This window comes from Dermacentor silvarum, chromosome 1, assembly GCF_013339745.2.
Source record: "Dermacentor silvarum isolate Dsil-2018 chromosome 1, BIME_Dsil_1.4, whole genome shotgun sequence".
NCBI lineage: Eukaryota > Metazoa > Arthropoda > Arachnida > Ixodida > Ixodidae > Dermacentor > Dermacentor silvarum.
The window spans coordinates 336931889-336954760 of NC_051154.1; the positions used below are offsets into that span (position 1 = coordinate 336931889).

General features: G+C 47.0%; 1 long non-coding RNA gene across 1 annotated transcript; it reads right to left on the reverse strand.

Moving 5' to 3' along the window:
• Positions 1-1102: 1102 nt before the first annotated feature.
• Positions 1103-7149, reverse strand: LOC125942311 (uncharacterized). The gene is made up of 3 exons (XR_007464991.1): positions 7053-7149; positions 5001-5113; positions 1103-1126 (listed from the first exon to the last, which is right to left on the reverse strand). It is a non-coding gene; the product is annotated as an uncharacterized LOC125942311 (long non-coding RNA).
• Positions 7150-22872: the final 15723 nt, after the last annotated feature.

The following is a 22872-nucleotide window of genomic DNA, read 5'->3' on the forward strand; positions in this document are numbered from 1 at the left end:
CTTGCCCTCCATTGCCAAAGATGCAAGTGCAAACCTAGATTTAAAAAAACAGTTATCATGAGTAGAAGCAGGTGAAAGATGATGCGATCTTTGTTCGCGTTAAACGTGTATATGTCTGTCAATCTGTGTGCCTAAAAAACTGCATGCGTGTGGTTCCTGTTTTTTTTAGTTCATGTTTACCGATTTTTTACACGTTTTGTATGATGTTTTGAGGGTATATATAGTGACGAGAACTGGAAACGAATCTGTTGTTGAACGTTAACGCTGTGCGTCGTATTTGCTTTTCTGTTGTCCCTGTCGTTCAGCTTACGCTACAACAAAATAGAAGATACCATTGATTTCATTGTCGTCAGGCTCGGGCACCAAATAAAATTTGTTCACCAAAATTAAATGGTCACCAGGCATGTCTAGTTGAATTTATCTGAACATGCTCTACTGCCGGTGGTGAAGATGTTGCCAGTTTAAAGGGCTGCAAGAAGGCACTAGTTATATTTTCTAGGGCAAGAAAGCAACAGTGTATGTTACCTTAGGCAAGTAGTCACAGGAGTCCTGGATCAGTAGAAGAAAATTTAGGGAATAATAATTGGTCGGAACACTTATGTCACGCACTTGTGAGTCACGAAGTGCTTGTCTTTGTCTCCCTTTCTTGTGCCCGTGTATTTTTATTGCGGTAAGTTACATGTGCATTTGTGCACTATGATGACGAACTTGTTTTGGAAAAGTTCAAATGTGTACCTGACGTTCGACTCACTTTTGCATGTAAGTAAAAATTATGACCTTATCGCTGTGAACAGTCATCTGCACCTTCTGTACACTTGTGAGATAGGGGTAACAGTATTTGAAGGTTTGTGCATTAAGGCAGGAGAGCAGCAGTTGCTGGATGGCTCATAATTTAATTTGCGGGAAATTCAGCAGTGTGCAACAATTGTATCACTAATGACCTTGAAAATCTTGTTAGTTCTTCATTTGTAAATACCTGTTGTCTAACAGCTTGCTGACTAAGGGTCTGAACACATACACAATTATAGCAGGTACTACTACATGAAAGAAAACCTGTAATAGAACCTACCAAATAAAATATCAGTGTAGTGGCAGGTGAAATGGCTCCTCAATGCTTGTGTCCTTCCTGGGAGAAGGAAAGAAAAGTTAAGCTTACACTGACAGCACTAAACCACGCAAATGTAACTGCCACAGAACATGAGGAGTTGTAACAAGATACAGTCAACCTGCTTAACCATCTCATAGACATTCAACGACAGAATGTACCTTCATGGCGCCTCTAATCTATGAAATTCATGCTGTAATACAAACATGCTAGTAGACAGAATAAAAATTGCATCTATGAAAATTCTCAGGAAAACTATATATCCTAGCTACCGCAGTCCCCTCGTTGTGAAGTACAAGTGACGGTCTAAGCTACAATCAGAAAGTAGAAAATTAGGGATCCTTTTTATTAAACAACTAGCCATATCTCCACCTGTACTCAGCAATACAAAGGTGAATCACAAGTACTATACTGATAAAGAACAGTTCCGAACTGCTGCCAAGTGAGTGCAATAAATAAATGATTTCAAATTTATCTTCATGTAAGACTAGGCGTGTTAATTTTCTTTACATTACACGAAAGACTGGTCAGAAAAATATTGCATTCAGTCAATATTGTGATTAGCAAAACAGTAGTAAGAGGTTAAGGTGGGAGACCCTCAGGTGGTATGTTGCGATGTTTCGAGAAATTGTTTTAAGGAGCGTCTTTCCTTAACCCTTTCACATGCCAATCAGTTGTGTTGATTGAAAACTTAGCTTCACCGCATTTTTTACATTTTCAGATTCATAAAATGCTTACAGATGCACAATAGATTAAGAGTTTTCAGTTCTTTAGTGAGTTTATCAAGTTAATAGAATGTGCACTCCATGCAAAAACTCAGTGCAAGTACATGAGATTTGCAAACATCAACTATTTCATGTCTACCAGGCTTGAACAGCACCTATCCAGCCACTCAAAAATTATGACTGGTGCAACACACTGTGAAAAACGATGAAAGAAGTGACATATACCAAGCAAAGAACCCAACCATCTACCTTCATTCTTACTTTACTAAAACAATTTGCCTGTGTAATTCAATCTTGCAGCACTATTTCAATCAGAAGAGTTTCAAGATGTACGGGATACATTTTAAATATCCTTACTTTAATCAATGCTATTGCTATTAAGACACTATCTTGGTGTATTGAATTGCGTGCATAGCGTCTGAAAGGATTAATCATATTCGAGTAATCTTTACTAAAACTCAAGGCATAATACTCATATTTGTTTACAGTTTTGTGATGAGACAACACGATAGATGCGGGAGTTAAAAAACATCTTTATAAAATGCTGTAGAAAGCAAATTTCTACAACCTCTCGCAATACCGAGCTATTTCCTATGAGTGTTCTAACATTTCCTTGTAACATGATGCAGTGTTTTCACAGACATAGCTTGAATCGTTGTATCTCAAGTTTTGGAAGCAACTTAAGAATAGCTATAACAAGCAGATCTGAAGCCCTACCCAGACTGCACAGCCACTTACTTTCTTTAACACCAACACGTGTAATGAATAATGTCATCCATATGGCACAGTTTCCGATTATATTCTCAAGCATGAATCTTATAATTGCAAGTTATGCAAGAGTGTACCTATGGGATAACTTGGGGACAGCACGAAAAGACAGGGGAAGGCTAGACAACACGAATGCAGGCAAAGAATTTTGTTACAGACAAACATCTATATATACTAGGCCTGTGTGTCCTGCGTCGTTGCAGCTGCAGGATAGCGGGATAATGTAAACAACCGCACAGTTGATGAACTGCTGTTCTGCCTTTGCTACACTTTGCGTCAAGGCTCGGTCCGAGTCAACTTTTCGCACAATGTACCCCGATTACTCGACGTGAAAAATAAAAGGAAAGTTCCAGCTTTCCCAACAGTCTATTTGAGACTATGACTGACCTTGTGAATATGATATAACAGTGGCCACCACACTGCAAGCAAATGTTAGACATGAGTTCAGAAGCTCTCCTCCACATGGTGATGCCTCGATTTCTTGAGGACACCTTTTGGTGTTCCTGTGATGAGCTTCACAGCCAAAGAGTGTGCCGACGCGGAAGGCAGAATAGCCTCCTCCAACATTGGGCATAGCTCCAGCACACATAACACTAACTAAAGAAAACCCTGCGGTCCAGAAATGGAAGATCACTGTCTAGTGGTAGTTTTTCCCCGTACGTGGACTCATCTAGCACTGCAGAGAAGACAGGAAGAAAATCACTCTACCCATTTAGTAGCCTTACTTCACCTAATACAGAGGAGAAAGTTGCTAATGAAGCAAAATAACTTTACTACACTGGTGCCCACAATAGCTAGTGTTTTACGGTTACCTGACAGTGTTTTGTCTGTGAGAAGTTGCCAAGCAAGGCTACTCAAGGAGTTCAGCCATTTTTTTTAATGTCTCCTCCACAGTGCCAGGTGTGCTCAGGAAGTAAAACTGCTGGAAAGCAAGCTTCAATATCTAGCGTGAAAGTTTTCTGTGGTGAGCACCGTGCTGGATCTATGCCCCACACTCAAAAGTGTCTTGGCCTTTCCTATTATCGCACTTGAACACTGAAGCGTGTTGTTGCTACAGGAACACAAGGAAGCACTCTTGGCACCACCACGAAGTGGAGGGGAGCTTCCAGACCCAAGTACGGTTGCTTTTAACAGTGTGTTCGCAGTGCCTTTCGGCATGCGTTGCCAAGAAGCATTTAACGGAGCTGAACATAGGTGAAGTCTCCAGTCGGAGTACTTCAAGGAAGCCAAGGCCTACCACTGCTATACAATATGTACACAAAGGAAGCTGTCAATTCAAGCAAATTGCTGGGGACAGTTGGAACTACATTTTTATTTTCAGGGCCAAACAAACTGGGCAGGTACAAAAATCTCAACCGGACCAGGCCAAGACGTGAAGTTTGCATCAAGAAGTATGTGCTGGAGGTCATAGGAAGTGCAGTTGGTGCGGTTTACAACATCCTACTGCCCTGCAGCAGCAATTATGTAGGACAAACAGGACGAAAACTCAAGGACTATCTTAGGAAACACTCACACACCCTCGATACAAGATGGGGAAGCAACATAGCTATCGATGCTGCTTTGTGCAGTTGTATATCAAGTTTTGAGCAAAGAAGAATCCTCATGGCACATGTTCAAAACATACAAAATTCGCAGACTGGCCCCCACATATGCTAGTGTGTAATCACTTAATATTCTAGACAAATTGAGGTATTCAGAAGAACTGCGAGAGCGTTCTGAACTGGGCTGGTTGGTGCATATTTAGGAAAGAACTGAATAGTGCCATAGACAGGATAAAGGGAATATGTTGCTGTGCCCGTTGCCTTCACTTTGTTCTGGCAGTAGTGCTGTTCATTCCCTTCAAAATATTCATATATTTTGGTCACCTGACCACGTGAAACAGCTGCGTGCTCAGGCTATATTTTACCTTGTTATGATACTTTCCAATGTCACACGCAAATCCGTCGAGGCATCTTCACCTATTATAGTAAGCTGAACAATGGCTAACAGTGAGCTTAACTGTGGCTACACTTCGTTACCATGGGGCCCATGCGTGACAGTGTTAGAGGTCAGTATGCAGGTGTTTTTGCATACTCATAGAGGCAAACTGGACAAAGAATTAACTTATTGGTGCGTGTTAACTTATCTGTTGCCTCAAATCCCGAATTCCGGTGCTATTAGTGTTTTTTGAACACCACTCATGTGCATCCTAGACAAGTCTGAAACAATACCACTTTTAAGTCGACGTCCTCATGCTGAACCAATTGGTTGCCCCAGGAAAAACAAAACATCATTTATCTTTTGGATGCATCTGCAACAATTATTATACTTGTATAGGCATTGTCATTCCAACAACATTTGCAGTCAATGTCCATTAGGACTGCATATGCATGACTGATATACGATAGAATGGTCCAGCTTACCAGAACAAATAGCACAATGCAAGACTGCTTTTCCACTGGTGTTGCAAGCAGGCCCCCATGGCTGAGAAACTGAATGCAAGGCGGCACACAGACATCCTTCACTGGTGCAACAGCTGCAAATGAAATACTGATATCAGTTACTTTCTGACCGGTCATCCAAAGCAAAGCACAAACATTTTTATATACAATTACACCAGTAGCGTACCCAGGATCTCTGCCAGGGGGGGGGGGGGGTTGACAGTTTGCCAATACCGTCTAAATAGCACTAATTTCCATTTCTTCACGGGAAATTGTCAAAAAATGCGCTTTTTGTGAGTGTGCAGACGATTACGCGTCTTATATCTTATGGTATCTTTGACTGGTCACCTCGGAGCGCTCTAGAGCGCTCTCTCGAGCGGCGTTGTCTTCGGCTGGTTGAAAGAGGGTGCGTGCCTTGCGTTCGGCTGGTTCTTTTCGATCGCTCTCCTCCCGCGTCGAGCGCTCTGAGACACTCCGAGACCTGTCGTCGGAGCAGTCGCCGAGATGAGAGCGTTTCCAGAAACATCATCACAGTACAGCGTCGCCGTTCTTGGCGACGTTCCATTGTAGCCTAGGCAACCTAGGCCACAGCATGCTGGCGTCTCAACGAATGGTCGTCCCACCGGCGCATCCGCCAGTTTATCTTTAGATAGGCGAAACATCGGACGTTAGCACTAGTCACGTGGTATCGCATCTGCCATTTCCTCCTCCGAGAGCGAGTCACACATTCGGCTTGCGCGCTTGTCCTCTACCTCCGAGTTCGGGGAACGCCAGATCTGCATCACTCTGCTTCGGGGGATGGATGCGACCAGTCGAAGATACCATTAGTTGCAGTACTCAAATGCGCAAGGAAAGAAACGGGGTTAAACAAAATAGGGGGGGTTAAGTCGGCCTCAGGGGGGGGGGGGCGTTACAACCCCCGAAACCCCCCCCCCCCGTCGGTGCGCCACTGAATTACACTATGCATATAAGCTCGTCACTGAGTTACTGTTATTGCTGTGAGATAGCTCACAGTATTTTATAAAGTGCTAATGGCCTCGTTTAACTTATTTGCAAAAAAATTTATAAAGCACTTTCTATTCGAAAAATTAGTTCACAAAATATTTTGCCCTGCATAACTTACAACACATGCACACATTTTAGAATTATTGCAGTATTGTTATGCAGAATTATTAAGCGGCAATCCTCCCTCCCAGAATACGTGATATCCTCACGTACTTCGTCAGAACGTTAATCGTCAGCCTGGTAGCTGTCAAAAAAAAACTAATACAGATTGCCACGTAGAAAATAATCCGTTTCCTTTGCAATGAACCTTAACGGGTATCACGCGGACAACTGTCAATTGCGATCGTGCACGAGTGCTCGGGCTCTACTACAAACGAAAGGGCACCGTGTGACACCCGTGTTACGTAACACTGCAGATGGCACAAGGTTACGGCAATAAGCACGCTCCACCGTCATTTCATTGTAATGAAGGGGCATGCACATCAAACATGCTCTATGAGGTCTTCATACATGACCAATCTTCCAATCCCGGGTGTGAACACTGCGATTAGGCACGCCCAGCCAGGGCACTGCGTCCGAAGCTTATAATAATTGCTAAAAATTTCACTTTGATTCAATGCGTCACCGAATATTGGTAACATAGCGTTGCACCGCGTCGGAAGCGATAGTAATAGGTTTAACGCCTTCACTTAATTTTGGAACGCCGAGCACACAGCACAACACACTACAAACTGGAATGCTAACGTCAGTAAACCAGCGGCCACATACAGACGAAAAAGGAGCTGCTAGAGGCGTCAACGCCGCTAATATTGCCTACGCGTCTCAGCTGTAGTGAGTATGCATTCAACACAACAAATGCAACACCCCTTTATCACAGACTCGCAATGTCGCTTTGTCAATCCTCATGGCCAAGGAATCTCGTTAAAAGCGTGCTCACACAACACAATTGAGCCCATCACCGGCCATCGCGGAGCATTTCGCACGCGCAACGTGCACCAATAACGAAAAAAGGACACGTAAATCACTTACCTGTGTAACAATCCAGCGCCGATTCCTTCCTATTTAGAGTGAAATCACAAATGCGCCAGGAACACCACCTCCACCGTCCGCCATTAGCGACCACTCGTACGGCTGTTTGTGCCGGAGAAATGCAACCCAGCGTGTAGGCGCGATGAAGGTGTGGTAAGCAGCGCCACCGCTCAAACCCTACCTGCTTCTTTTTGTGTGTTTACTATACTTGCACGCGCATAATGTTCAAACAGCGTTATCTATGGTGATATATGTAACTGGCAGTTAGAGTAGACAGTGTCTTTTCGTTATATTCTTTGCGTGTTCATTTTTCACTCGTGACATGTTCAGTTGCCCTCCACATGAAATTACGGACGGCTCTCCGTATTTCAAAAACGGAGCTCACGTCCGTCTTTTTTACGTAGAATCCTGCCGTTTTTTTATAAACGGAGCTCACGTCCGTCTTTTTTACGTAGGATCCCGCCGTTTTTCATAAAACGGAATGGTCTGCGTAAATTTTACGTAGGTTTTCGCTGTAAAATTACGGAAATTTTTTACAGTGTAGCACTGCAGCCCGTTCCAAGCCCTTTTCGCCCGACCTATCTTGAATCCAAAGGCGCATCTCTTCGCTCAAGGACCCATAGAACTGCTCCTTGCAGATTAGCTCCACAACCTTGTCGTGACAACCGAACGCGTCTTCCCCTTTCAGCCACTCAATTAAATTGGCTTTCAATTTATAAGTGAAATCTTGATAAGACTCGCCCGGTGTCCTAGCTGCCTCGCGAAAGCGGCGGCGGAAAGCCTCCGCTGAGAGACGATATTTTCTTAGCAGCGCAGCTTTTACTTTCTGATAGTCCTCTGACTCGTCCTTCGTTAGTCTCGCAATTATTTCGGTTGCTTCGCCAGGAAGAACGGTCAGAATCTGTTGTGGCCAACTCTCTAGTGCCAACCCGTTTCTCTCGCAGGTTCGTTCAAAAGTAACGAGAAACAAACCCATGTCATCGTTCACCTTGTACGATGGCATGAGATCCCTTATCTTCACTCCTACTTCACCTGAACGTCTTTCATCTATTGAGAGGTTATTTGCTGATTGCCTGGCCAGATCCCGCTGCACGTCCAGTTCTTTTAGCTTTAGTTCGTGAGCTCTCTGTTCCTCTCGTTCCTTTCTTTCTGCAGCTTCCCTTTGTTCAGCTTTCTCAGCTCTTTGCCTTTCCTCTGCAGCGCTTTGCTCAGCTTTCTCAGCTCGTTTCTCTATCTCTTCCCATGCTTCTGAAATTTCGTCCTCAAGAGCCCCGCACTTCTCAATTGCCTCAATAAGCTGCGGCTTTCTCTGACTTTTCCCGACCTCAATTCCCAGCTCTTCACAAAGTAATAACAACTCTGGCTTTTTCCGTTTGCCCAAATCCATGGTCAATCCCGAACGAGGACTTTCTTACTCTACTGTGACGTGAGGAAGTTTTCAACAGGAGCCTGCACGTACAGAAACTAATTTACCGTTTTAGAAAACACAAAAGCTAAAACCTGGCAAATTCTCAAAGAAAGTCAAGCGCTCACCATTCTGCTGAAGCCAGGACGAAGGGTGGAGTATCCCATTGCTGCCAACCAGCTGATATAATCTCGACCGGGTGAGGTGGGTCGTCACCGCAGGAATCAGGAGACGACGATGAAGGCGGGCATCATGATGATGAAAAATAGAAAAGATTGTATTCACTTCATTGGTACATGGTTTTGACTCTATCTGAGTCTCGAGCGGTTCTGATCAACACGGGGGCCAGGACGGCCTTAAATCCCCTCGTGGTGGCCGGCATTTCTTTCGGGGAAGTCCTCTCTCCGGTGGTCAAGTTGACGACCTCCTCGCCCTCGGGTCCTCCTTCTTGGTAGCTCGCCGTTTTCGTCTGCTCCATAGAGGTGAGAGCTCTCTCGGGGCTGAAGGGGATTATCTCGTCACGGGAAAAGCGCTGGGGCTTGCTTCCCACATTGGAGAGATACAGATTCCAGGCATAACCTGCCGATGACTCCTTCGGGGAACTTGTGGAAGTGTCAGACCTCTGTCGGGCGGTCAAGTTGGCGACCTCCTCTCCCTCGGGTCTTCCTTCTTGTAAGCTCGCTGTTTTCGTCTGCTCCGTAGAGGTCAGACGCTCTCTCGGGGATGAAAGAAGATTATCTCGTCACGGGAAAGGCGCTCGAGCTTGATTCCCACATTTGACAGGTGCAGTTCCAAGCCGATCATAACACTGCGAGCGCGCGCCGCCCCCGCCGCCTTCCGTGCTCTCCGCTCGGCAGCCTTGTCTTCCATCCGGCGACTCCGAGCGAACGAGAAAGCGCGCCAAGAGCGAGCACCTTTTATTATAACACCCCTAGCGGTAGCCCGTCGCACTACATTGTAGGTTTTCTCATCAACTATACGAAAAACTAGCGCCATCTAGTGACATTATATACACTTATATATAGAAAGATCGACACTTACGCCATCTAGTGAACACTTCATAAAACTACAGGTGGCTACATACTACATCAGAGGAAGGACAGACCCACGCCCTAAGGAGCTTCGCCCCTAAAATTAGAGTGACGTTCACTTGGAGAACTCGGGTTACGCTCAAGCGTATGGATGCCGCGAACGTGCACCTTGGCGTCGAAGCAACATTAGTAATCAGGAACTTCACGTGGAAGCCAGGCCTTCCATCCACTACACGACACAGCAGACACGTTGCAGCTCTTCTCGTAATGGTATCTGTACAGACAATTCGACCCGACATATGTGCGAGGTTTTGCAACTCCTGCACAGCCAATGCCCAGCAATCCTATTGCTAATATAAGAGTTGGTCATAAGCGGACAGAAACGCAACAGAAATTTGCTGTGAGCGATGACACTGGAATAAATATTTGACTCCAGAGGCATAAAATGGCTATCGCCAATTCGTTGTAATGTCGGGGGTAGTGTAAAACAGCCTGGCAACCTGTGGCTGTGGAAAAAAAAACTGGCATGTAAAGTAATAAATTACTGACGTGACAAAATATCCTGTACTAGAATTGCTATTTGTTATTCAAAGTATTTATTTCTAAAATAAATGTTTTTCTACCGTCAAGGTGCTTCATTTCATAAGAAATATTGCATCAGATCGCATCTTGCATCGTAGAAGATACGTTCATTACGCCTGAAACTTGTCTTTAACCTCCTTGTAGCGGCACTGACAGATTTTGACAGAAGCGAATACGTTATCTCAGTGTAAGAATGTCCTTGTTACAAGGCGCGCCTAAGTACCTTGGATGTTGGGTGTCTAAGGCGGCACAACTGGCGTGGCCTTTAAGAAAACCACTCGGCACCCTTGCGTGTGGTAATCCCTTTATTTTGTGGAAATGTTCTTGCACACATCTTTATTGTAGCATGTTATGTACATACATAAACCTGCTAAATAGGTGCAGTAGACGGCGTAAACACGAAAAAAGAAGCAAACGTGATAACCGGTGCTTAGCCTTCGTCTTGCCGGGTCGCAGTGCGTTCAGCTTGGCGCATGTCAGCTGCTTCGCGCGGCGATAGCTCAAAAGCAAACGGCGGTCCTATACAGCCGTCTCTCGCTTCAACGCGAACTAAACGTCGAAAGCACAGCACATACGAAGCTAACCGCCCTCGGCGAACTTTGTCGGCTTTGTCGACATCGCCGATGGCATTGAAGATGAGGCCCGCGCGGGCGCAAACTTTTTCCGCGTCGCAGATCGCTTTCAAGATACGCCGCCCGCGCGGCCGTCGCCGGAGAAACCCCCCATGCATCGCGCGCGACAGACGAAGTACGCTTCTGCCCCGCCATTCTCTTTCGCGCGCCCGAGACTGAGCCGCAATTGTCTGCTGACTTTCACTCGTAGATACAGCGTACGGCGCGCCGCGACGATGTTACCGTCTTTGGACTTTATACGGAACCTCAGAGCGCCGTTCACGACCACGTCTACGACCACGACCACAGCATAAATGCGCTTGGATTGTCCACATAAGTGCTATCGCAATAAAAACGCCCGAGTTGCGCTTCAACAAAATTTTTAGTGCGCTAGTCGATCTCGTGCTGTCGCACACACTTTGACTGTTGACGCCTTCGGCGGTGAAACATGACAACCAGTCCACACCTTGGCCCAAAACTCCGCGCACGCTCAGCATCTCTTGCCCCGAGCACCGAATTTTTCTATGTGGTCAACTTCTAGCCAAGGGCCCAAGTCTGTTTCCGTTGGAACCTGCATGCTTCATGGATAGCCATATGGACGTCATCATACACGTCAAGTACGCCTTTGTTGACGGCTCAGATATTGTCGTAGAAACCCAGAAGATAATAACGCTCTTGCGTTCTCGGCGCAAAAGCTGTCATATTGCTACGAGAGAGACATTTAGCCTGAGGCAGACGACGAAGAAGACGGTTCTCTCTGGTACTGGTGGCTGTCCACCATCTTGGCTGCTGTGTCTCTCACATACTGTAAATACAGTGTAAATAGTCCCGCCTTGTGTCGTTTTACGTAACATCTTTGTGGTGGAAGTGCTGGGTAGTTCCCTGTTTCGATCACGGAGCTCCGCAACGGCCGCCTCATCACGCTTGCGACCATGTCAGTCGGTGCAGGCACATCGTCTTCACCCCCTGCCCCTCCCGTGGCTCCCACCTACATCGTTCTGCCTCCTGCTCGTGATCCTGGCGTATTTTCCGGCCAGGGTGGGGTTTACGTCGACAAATGGCTCAACCTGTACGAACGCATCAGCGCCGGCTACAGGTAGCACCCGACCCTTATGCTCGCCAACGTGCTTTTTTACCTCGATGGCCCACTGCGGGTGTGGTTCGAGACGCACGAGGCGGACATTACGAGCTGGGACTCTTTCAAAGAGAAGATCCGCGACGTTTTCGGTGACAGCACTGGTCGGCAGCTTGCTGCGCGGAATGAACTTGCGACTTGTGCACAGACATCCTCCGAGTGATACGTCTCTTACATTCAGGACGTTATCGCTCTTTGCCGCCAGGTTGACGAGCACATGCCTGAGTCCGAGAGGGTTTCTCCTGTGCTCAAAGGTATCGCCGACGATGCTTTTAACCTGCTCGTCTGTACCAACGTTGATACCGTCGACAGAATCATCAAAGAGTGCCGGCGGTTTGAACACGCGAAGAGCCGCCGTATTACCGAGAGATTCACCCGGCTGCCCAATACGGCTGCAACTTCATAGTGTGACGCCGTTCGCCTGCCGCCCACCTCTGACCACGTTACGCGCATTGTTCGTCGCGAGATTGAAGCTGCCTGACCTGCACCTATTCAACGCCCCGTGTTTACAACCCACGCCAGTGACCCATCGCAGCCATCGGTGTCCCTCATTCAAGCTGTCGTCAGGCAGGAGTTTGCCAATCTTGGCCTTCCATCAGCATGCCCACTGACTCGTCCTGACGCTCGGCCTTATTCCTCTGGGCCCGCTCGACGATCCTACACCTCTCCCGTCTCCTTCCGCAATCCTGCGGAATGGAGAACGCCCGACGATCAGCCCATCTGCTTCTCCTGTCATCAGGCCGGGTACATTGCTCGTTATTGCCGTCGCCGTTGGACCTACGCATCTCGCCAGACCTCTATGCACCCTACTCCTTTAGACGTCCACCCACTGGTCCCCCTACTTACTACTCGTCGTCCTCCCACGAGCCTCTTCCCTCTGACGCCACTGCTCCTGTTCGCCGCTTCTCCCGCGCCCCGTCGCCGCAATGCCGCCAATCCCGCTCTCCGCAGCCTCACCGCTTTTCCTCGCCGTCCTTCTCTGGACGATCGCCGCAGGTAAACTAGATAGTGCAGCTTATGGAGGTGAAGCTGCAATGCCATCGTCCCCTGCAAATCCTCTACTGACACTCCCCACTCACCATAGCCTCCTCGACGTCAAAGTCGACAATGTTCCTGTGACCGCCCTCATCGATACTGGCGCACACTTGTCTATTATGAGCGCCCCTTTACACCGCCGCCTGCAGAAGATTATGACGCCGTCTACGACACAGACAATACGTGTTGCCGATGGTGGTGCTGTTCAAGTGATCGGAATGTGCACCGCCCGTGTCAGAATTGCCGGTCGTCACACTGTTGTCCTTCTTGCCGTCCTTGCCCACTGTCCCCATGACCTTATCCTTGGCCTTGACTTTCTTTCGGCACACTCGGCCTTAATTGGTTGTTCTTCTGAAACCCTCTGCCTCGATCTTCCTCTTGTATCAGATGCCTGTGAAACGCCCGTAAGCCGCTTAAGCCCTACCGCTTTTTTTCGCCTACCGCCTCGAGCCGTCACGTACGCGTGTTTGTCATCGACCCCTCCCGTTCCTGACGGCAACTATATCGTCTCCCCGATTACAGACGTACGCCTGACGCGCAATGTTACTGTGCCACATACCGTCGCCACATTATCTCGCCACCTTCTTTCATCCTTGGACCTTCGATCTGGCTACTGGCAAATCGCTGTGGACGACCTGTATCGCGAGAAGACCGCTTTCGTGACCCCTGACGGCCTTTACGAATTCAAAGTCATGCCTTTCGTCCTCTGCAACGCACCAGCCACCTTTGAGAGAATGATGGATACACTGCTTCAAGGATTTAAATGGTCGACGTGTTTATGTTCCCTGGACAACGTGATAATTTTCTCCCCCCACTTTCGCAACACACCTTGAGCGGCTTTCGACCATTCTAGCAATTTTCCGACGAGCTGGCCTCCAGCTAAATTACTCGAAGTGCCACTTCGCTCTTCGTCAAATTACTGTGCTGGGCCCCCTTGTTGACGCTTCCAGTGTGCAACCAGACCCAGCGAAGGTACGCGCTGTCACGAACTTCCCCGTTCCACGGTCTGTCCATGACATTCGTAATTTCGTGGGGCTGTGTTCCTACCTTCGCCGTTTCGTGAAAAACTTTGCGGCACTCGCACGTCCACTCACTGACCTTCTCAAACAAGGCGACCCATTTTGTTGGGGTCCTCTACAAGCTGACGCCTTCTCTGAGCTCATCGTAGCCCTAAAGACTCCACCTAGTCTTGCCCATTTTGACCCTGCTGCTCCCACGGAAGTGCGCACAGACGCTAGTGGTCACGGCATCGGTGCAGTTTTAGCCCAAAATCAACGACGCATTGATCGTGTTATTGCGTACGCCAGTCGTCTCCTATCGAAATCGAAACGCAATTACTCTATTACGGAAAGGGAATGTCTTGCCCTTGTCTGGGCGGTTTCGAAATTCCGTCCTTACTTGTATGGCCGCCCTTTCCGTGTTGTCACTGATCACGCTTTCTGTTGGCTTTCTTCACTGAAGGACCCTACGGGACGACTTGGTCGTTGGGCGCTGCGCCTTCAGGCGTACTCTTACTCCGTTACCTACAAGTCTGGTTATTCACCCTTTTATATGCTCTTTGGCCGTGAACCGACGTTACCAATGGACACCCTTCTTCCGGCTGTTGCCGCGCCGCCTAGCGAATATGCACGTGATGCCGTCGCTCGTGCTGGTCACGCGCGTCAGATCGCCCGCTCTAAGCTGTTGGCCTCGCAAGCATCCCAGATGCGCCTCTATGACAGCCGGCATCACGACGTTTGCTTCTCACCCGGTGCCTTAGTTCTCCTGTGGTGTCCATTCCGTCGTGTTGGCTTGTCTGAGAAGTTGTTATCTTGATACACGGGTCCTTACCGAATCGTCTGCGAGGTCACGGACGTCACCTACGAGATTGTTCCCGTCTCTCCGACTTTACTGCCTGCGATCGCTCACAGTGACATAGTTCGTCAGCAGACTGAAAGCCTACCGCCCTCCTTCCAACGACAATGTGTGAAGTGCGCCGAGACGGCGCTTCCACCGCCGGGGGTAATACTACGAGATACACATTCAGCCTGAGGCAGACGACGAAGAAGACGGTTCTCTCTGATGCTGGTGGCTGTCCACAATTTCGGCAACGGTGCATCTCACATACTGTAAATACAGTGTAAACAGTCCCGCTTTGCGTCGTTTTACGTAACAACATGTACCCCCGACGTGCGTGTACCGAGCTGAGCACTCACAGCAAATCGTTTCCAATTCGAGCCTTTTATTCATCTTCAGTCAGGCGCCCACGTCCTTTGCTCCCTTCCCGCTCCCTCTGTGACAAAGGGAGTATACGCTGTTCTTGCGCTTGTTCGAGGCCGATTAACGCTTTTACGCGTGCGCGATGCGTAAAGGAAGTGGCCAGGCTTCCAGCTCCTGTCCACAACCTCCTTCCCAAACCATTCGCAGGCAATCCGGCGACGCTCGACCGCCGTGATTAGCGGTGGGCCGTGGGTCATACAGCCGTGGTGGCGTTACGAGATCCCCAGGCTCCTGGTGGCCGTGGCTGCTGTGCTTGTGCGGCTCGCGTTCACCGCGTATAGCCTGATTCCGAGACGGCCCACGCGATACGTCGCCGTCGCAGGCGATGAGCGGCGAAGCACTCCGTCGCCAGGCTGCGCTTGACACTGCAACGACACCCGATACGCTGCCCCGCTGAGAACGGCAGCGCGTGAGACGTTTGCACTTCGACGCTGCTGCTGCTCTAGCGTTTTCGGAGCAGGAACGTCGCTTCAGGCACGAAGTCATCGCACTTTTACCAGATATCCCGAGTGACGCGAATTGCCCCCGAAGATTGAATCGTAAGTAGAATAGATGTCGCTTTAAATTTCCATCAGTGACGCAGCACAGCAGGCGGTCTTGCGCGTTTTTATTCCGGGCTGAAAAAAAAATAAAAGATACGACACGCTCGGTTCATGGGTAAAAGGACGTGTATGCATAAGAGTCACATACGGGGAGATAATTTTTAAGTTTTCCAGAATTTTTGAAAATCGACTGGTGCAGAGTCCTTGAGCTGGAACGTTCAGAGAGGCGGACATTGCTGGCACGAGAACACACATTTTACTAATTTAAATACTTTACTAATTACCTTAATAACTTTACGGCACATACTTCAGTTTACGAATTGTAGCCGGCGAATTAGCATGGCGTATCCACTAGAAATGAATTTCCAAAATGACACCAGTTTGGAGATACGGGCCATCAAACTCGCCGTAAACATGCACTGTTGTTGCACTTAGGCTACGTTCACACTTGGTCTCGAAGCAGGCGGAAGCGGCAAAAACTTATAAAAGTCCGCCCGCCTAGGCGGCGAAGCGGGCGGAAAACCAGGCGGAAAGCAAAATCGGTCTCGGACCGATTTTTTCGCCATGGCGAGGCGGAATCGCGGCGGAAAGTCGTTCCGCTCGACCGGAAGCTCCACTAGCATGTAAACATCCGGTCGTAAAATTGTACATGGCACCAAAAGTGTAGGCTGCGATGGTGCTCGACGCGATCTAGAACCACCACTTTCTCTACGACAAGAGTGGTACTAAAACGTATTGTCAGCAATACTCGCGATAGTATTCAACGTCGCGCGACCGGAGGTGCAGCAACGAAGCCTTGGGGTGACCCAACTTCTCGCGCTTTTTGCAAAGCTGGGCGAACCCACCACAGCCGCTTCGGAGGTGTCCGCTCCTTCCTTTTATTCATTGTCCATTTCTAGGAAACAAGTAGGTAGAAGTATAAAAAACAATTTCTTCGCCCACTTCTGTGGCAGAAAAAAGTTGGGCAGATTCCTCGTTGGAGCTCCGCAATTCTCCTCGCACGGGCGCGGTATGTTGCAAAAGTCGCAGGGCGCTTATTTCGTTGCGCGGTGGTTTTCTCGTCGCGACAATAGATTAGGAGCATAGGTCTCACGTAGGACGCGCAGGCTTCGGCGAGCCCCAACACAAGGGCCAGCCCGGCTTTTAGCTTTGGTGTACTGGATGCGCCTCCAATAATACGAAATGATGGAATGTTATTACAACCTGTAAATAAAAGCTATTAAAGAAATATAATCACGCCTAGGCACCAACCTTTGACTCAGCGCTACCGTGCCCGTATGAGGAGAATTACGGAACGGCTACGAGGAATTTACCGAAGGTCGCAGATGACAAGCAAAGTTGCGCGAAATGAACACTTGATGACGGGTGGGACAATGAATGAACATACCGCTCGAAATGGTGCGATAATGAGCGCCACCACGCCGACAAACGTACGCAGACTAGATGGATGTGGGCGAAAGCGGCAGCGGTGGCAGCGGCGATAGCAAAACAAATGTGAACAACTTGGACATGCGCGGTAAAGATTTTCCGGCCGCTTTGGCCTTTCCGCCCGCTTGCCGCTTCCCGAGTGTGAACGTAGCCTTACTGTTTTAACAAAACACTCTTTTAGGCATAGAAGCACAAAAGTAACTGGAACACTCATGTATTTCGCCCTACACTTTGGGTAATCATACCTTGGAACTGTTGTCATCCTGAGGAGTCATTTCAAGTAAATACATCTCGAAAACCCACCGGCTATATACAGTTCGTAAATTGCAATATGTGCAGTAAATTAATTGACTGGGAAGTTATTTCACGTTTTCTTTGTGATTATTTGGATATGTGTTTCGATTTCTCATGCTAGTAATGTTCGCCTGTTCGAATAATCCAGCTTAGGGAAATGAATTATGTCACCTGCTACAGGCCATTTTTAAAAATTGCAGAAAATTTTAAAATGATCACCGCGTATATTTTTAGCTCGGGTGCTGTGGACACATGGCCGAGAAGCTGTAAATCCCTAAAGTTAAACTTTTCTGTTTACCTTTCAGAGCACAGAAAACATGAAATGGTTTCCGCAATAGAAGGCTTCCAGATGTTTACTCGCTATCTAGGATAATGGCGTGTACAAGCGGTGCCTCTCTTCGTTAAACAAATCAACTTTGCTTTATTGAGCTGCCAGAGAAAATTCAGTAGTCGTGAACGAATGACACATGTAATACTACGATGCTGTATACTCACGTCCACGAAGCGTTGATACTTATACCTATAGTAATTCCACAACGTTAAGTACGACTGGTTATTATGAAACCGAGTAGCTATAAATCCAGAATGATGAGGGCATCCAGAAATCACTCGCCTTGACCTATGGCTGTGCACACTTGGCACAGTCTCGGAAAGTCTGCACTGGCGTTGATAACGCAGAATGTGTTATACATGTTTAACACGCATGCTTTGGAATAACAGCGGGCAAGGTTTCCTTCGCACATGCTTTTCGTTAAATCCGTTTCTTTGAAATTGTAACTTTAATGTGTGTATTCGAGATCCCCACAATGTCCTGAATACCAACTTACTTCGAGCACGTCAAAATAATGCTGTTTGTTTAATTCTTGCTAATCGTTCACGTATAGTGAGTGTATAACGGGAGCGTACGAAGCTCCAACTTTTCCTTTCGAAAATCTCAGTATAAGGTGGATGATAGTTTGGCGAGTCCTTATTGACAATGTATTGTATACTAATCAAAAAATGAAGAAAATATTGTTTGCTGCACCTTATTACGTACCACCTTGCATTTATCACAAATTTGAACTCCAAGCTTCGTGCTGTCGAATGCACCTGCTTGCTGATAGCTTCGTACAAAAGGCTATGTCCGACTGAAACCAGCTGCCCGCCTCTATCGCCGCCAATCCAGTGACGTCTACATTTAAAGCTCCAATCACCAATATACGGCAAACCTTTCTACTCCCCTTAGCAACTCCTAAGTGTGCCATTGTGAGTTCTGAAATAAATTAATAAGTGAAGGCAATGTTACCTGCTGCCTCTACTTGTGCACCGCGTAATAATAAAAACGTTGCGCCCGAAAAATGTTGCATCGCCCCATCTTTGGGTCTTTATAGTGGAACAGCTTGTAATTTTCACCTTTTCACCTTTTTCTCTATTTCACGGAATCACGATCGCAAATTGAAATACTCGCACACACATGGTTCTTCCAATGATTAGCTCTGTTTTACGCGATGCTTTTTTTTTCACATGTATTAGAAAGGCCCTTGAACTCTCAATAGGTTGATATCTTTCGTCTTGAAGATGAGTGTTGGGCACAAAGATATTCAATGACATCTGATTAAGGCATAAATAGACGAAGTCAGCACCTAAAGGTAGGTCTCATAGAAAGATCGCAGATTGCCCATTTCGGGATTAAGTGCATGTTGTTGAATGACTATTGGCTAATAGAACCTAGCCTTGGCTAGTCTGTTTAAACAATTCTACTCGCCGCCATGGAGATTATTAGCACTGTTGTCTGGACATTTGTACAAAGCAGTGGACACTAACTCAAGTATGGTAGCGAGAACGACATACAGACGGAATTTTATGTCTCAAGATGGGAGAGGAAGATTGACTTCGCAGGCGGTTTTCCGAAGAAATATGTTCAAGCGTGAAGTCTCCGAGTGCTTTTGAGGAAACCATAGGTTTCGGCACAACTTGTGACAGTAGTTGATCCCTCGGTCCTGGTTTTTCCTCTGACAGGCTGCAGCAAGATGAGAGGAAGAATATGCAAGTCATTCTTAAGTGAGACCAGAAGACATGTCATATACGAGCGGAAAATAAATACCTTTATTGGGACCACAGCCGCTCAGGTGGCGCGGACAAAAAAGAACGACAAGGACGGGTGACCTTGTCGTTCTTCCTTGTCCACGTCATCTAAGCGATGTGTTCCCAATAACTGTATCACACCAACTAGGCCAAAAGTCTGTACTCCTAAATAAATACCTGCCGCTGTGCTGGGTCCAGGATCTGCGCAAAGCAAGAAAAAGCACAAGGCGGGAAAACACGGACAACGCAGCGTATGGACCCGTGCCGTTATGAGCTCGTAAAACCTCGCCGGCTCTCAGTTAACACTTTCGATGCCAGCCAGGTATTACGAACCGCCGCTTTAACAGTGTTAACCTGAAACCACGAGCCTCTGGTTTCAAATAAATGTTTTGTTCTCCTCCTCCTACGCCAGCATGCTGAAAATAAAGAAAAGAAAACTTGAAAAAGACAATGAATCTACGAGTCTTGACTGAACTATATAGGGGAAAACGATATGCGGTATTACGTTTAATGTTCGGGGACATTGTGCGGCTATAGCCATTAAGGTCACTCCATTTTTTAAGCTAAATTGATACTCACGCTCGTTTAGTAAGTCGTTAGATATATAGGTTTTAGTTTTCTATCAATCAGGTTTTGATAAAGGAAAGAAAGAATAACCTAAAGGCCGCTAAAAATTCTTCCGTGCAACTGGTGGTAGCACCAGCATGACTGAATATATGTTGCTTTTCTACCTGAGTTACCGTATTTACTCGTGTTACCGTGTTTACTCGCCACCAGAGGGCAAATTTGGTCGGTTGCCAACTCCGACGAAGTGGCACTGGGTAGGCTTAGCCGGTTGTAGCGGGTGGCAAGCCGTTGCCGGGAAGTTTGCCCTTGAAATGCTTTTGCCAGTATATAGGCCACATTTGGCGATCGGGCGTGAGATCACGTGCACGGGCTGGACTGACGACGTTTATTTAACACGTGTATACTGGTAATTTTGAGACTCGTTGCATCGGCCAAAAGCCACACATTACTCCGATATCGTCCCACTGGCTATGGCACTCGCTTGCCAAAGTCGTCCATGAGCATTGAGGCATGATCGACGAAGACTGCATAACGCCAGTGCAGTGATGATGGAGAAGGAATGATATCGATGGAGTGGCAAAGACGGATATAACAGCGACGGCATGACGACCATAAGATGTCGATTCTTGAATTATGATGATGGCAGAGCGAGGAAAACATGGCGACGACGACATGAGGACTAAGAGATGGCGATAATTGTTTGACGACCTTGGCGTGACGATGATGGTATGACGACAACCGGAAGAGGTAGCTGGAATGAAGAAGATGGCACGACTAAGACGGTATGACAACGCATGCATGATGACGTCTTTGTGACAACCCCGCTAAGACGACGACATCATGACCACGGCGGTATAATCACGAATGAATGACGATAGCATGCATAGCTACGATAGATTGACGAACAAGCAATGACGTCGATGGATCGACGAAGGAGGTATGACGACGAGGGCATGAAGACAATGAGAGGGTGTTTAAGAAACGATTCTTCTTCTTTTTGGGGTTTTACGTGCCAAAACCAGTTCTGATTATGAGGCACGCCGTAGTGGAACCGTATAAGAAACGATGACGATGGTAAAACGACAACCTAGCGATGACGGCATGGCAGGAATGGTATGGCGATGACTGTGTGACAACGATAGCATGACGAGTATGGGATGACGAAGTTAAAATGACGACAATAAAACGTAATGCTAGAATTTAATGACGACAATGACGATACTGAAGTGATGACGATGGTGAAACGACAGCGTGAAAACGATGGCATGAAGATAATGGTGTGACGACGACGGCATGACGAGAGTGGGATGTCAAACTTACAGTGATGACGATGGAACGACCGCGACGATGCCCTGACGACGGTTTGACAACGAATGCATGACGACAATGCAGTGATGGCGATGGCATGAACACAGCATGAGGATAATCGGATGAGAAGGAGTTCAGAATGATGACAACGGCGTGGCCATGACTATCGCGAAACTGTATGACGATGATGGCATGCCGACGATTGCATGGCGAGAGTCGGAAAACGAAGCTGGACTGACGAAGACAGCACAACCACGACGACATTACTACGACGGCCTGACAATGGAGGCATGATATCGACTGTGTGACGTTTACGGCATCACAAGGACGGCATCATCACACGACAGTATTTTATTGATTTCTATTTAGTACACGCTGCAGTCCGAAGACCAAGCATGACGGGTGAGAAAATGAACATAGTGAATGAAACTGTAGTACAAGTTATACAACAAAATATAGCGTTACCACTTAAAGCCAAGCCTATACTAACATACATGATTAAAATAAGTTGGAGAGAAAATTTCACAACTTCATACTGTATGATTACAGTACAATGACGAAGAAAGATTGATGTCGATGGAACGACGAAAGCGTATTACGATGACGGCATGGCGATAATGCGATGACATTACTGAAGTGATGACAATGATAAAATGACAGCGTGACGACAAATATCAATTGGGCTATCAGTAGTAGAAAACCATGGTTCTTTGAATAATATAGCATCAAATTTCACCGATAAGCAGTCGAAAAACATGCATAGGCTGCGCATTTTATTTTTAATGCTGAGAATATTTAGGTATGTAGATACGGTATGTAAGTAGATGACAGGCTAAATTCAGTGTCGAAGTTTTCAGAGTCCTAGTATTTACATTCTGGCTTGGCAGCCATGACCTTATTAGGTTGTACGCCAATAGAAACCATATATCAGTGCCAACATTAACGTTGCATTTCTCGCAAATCTTCTCGGCAAACCATATTTAACATACATGATGTTTCTGATTGCTTTGTGAACAAATTTTCCTACATGCGTCCAAAGAAACCTCCATCCCACTTGTAATTTTTTTTTGCCATTGCGGCTCCCAGTAGCTGCTAACCCTGCCTTGTTAGATGTTCATTAACAAATATAGGACTAGTTGCCCCAAAGCTGATTGCTGTCGTAGACAGACGTGCCTTCTCTGCCTTAGCCATGATAGCATTTCTCTTTTTCCGCCACGCGAGACGTACCACAATGTTCTTTTCGCCAGACTTATTTGTTCCAATTCGGTGGCAAATTTCAACATTAAACACGAGCCGTAGGCTCGCCTACCGCTGCACAAATCTTCTGAACAGTGTCAAAATGCTCTCCCTGGTCAGACACACCTTTAATTGATTGTATGCCCATGAGTACTGCTTGAATTCTTCAATTCTCATCTGCAGTTGCTTATTTTCAGCAGTGAGTTTTAACAGCGGAGCTCTTTAAGCCGGCTGTTAGTCCGTCCATCGCGGACAAAAAATGTGGGCCGATCCTGGCGGTAGTGCAGAAAGGGTCCAAGCGCAATGGCACATACCCCTGTGAA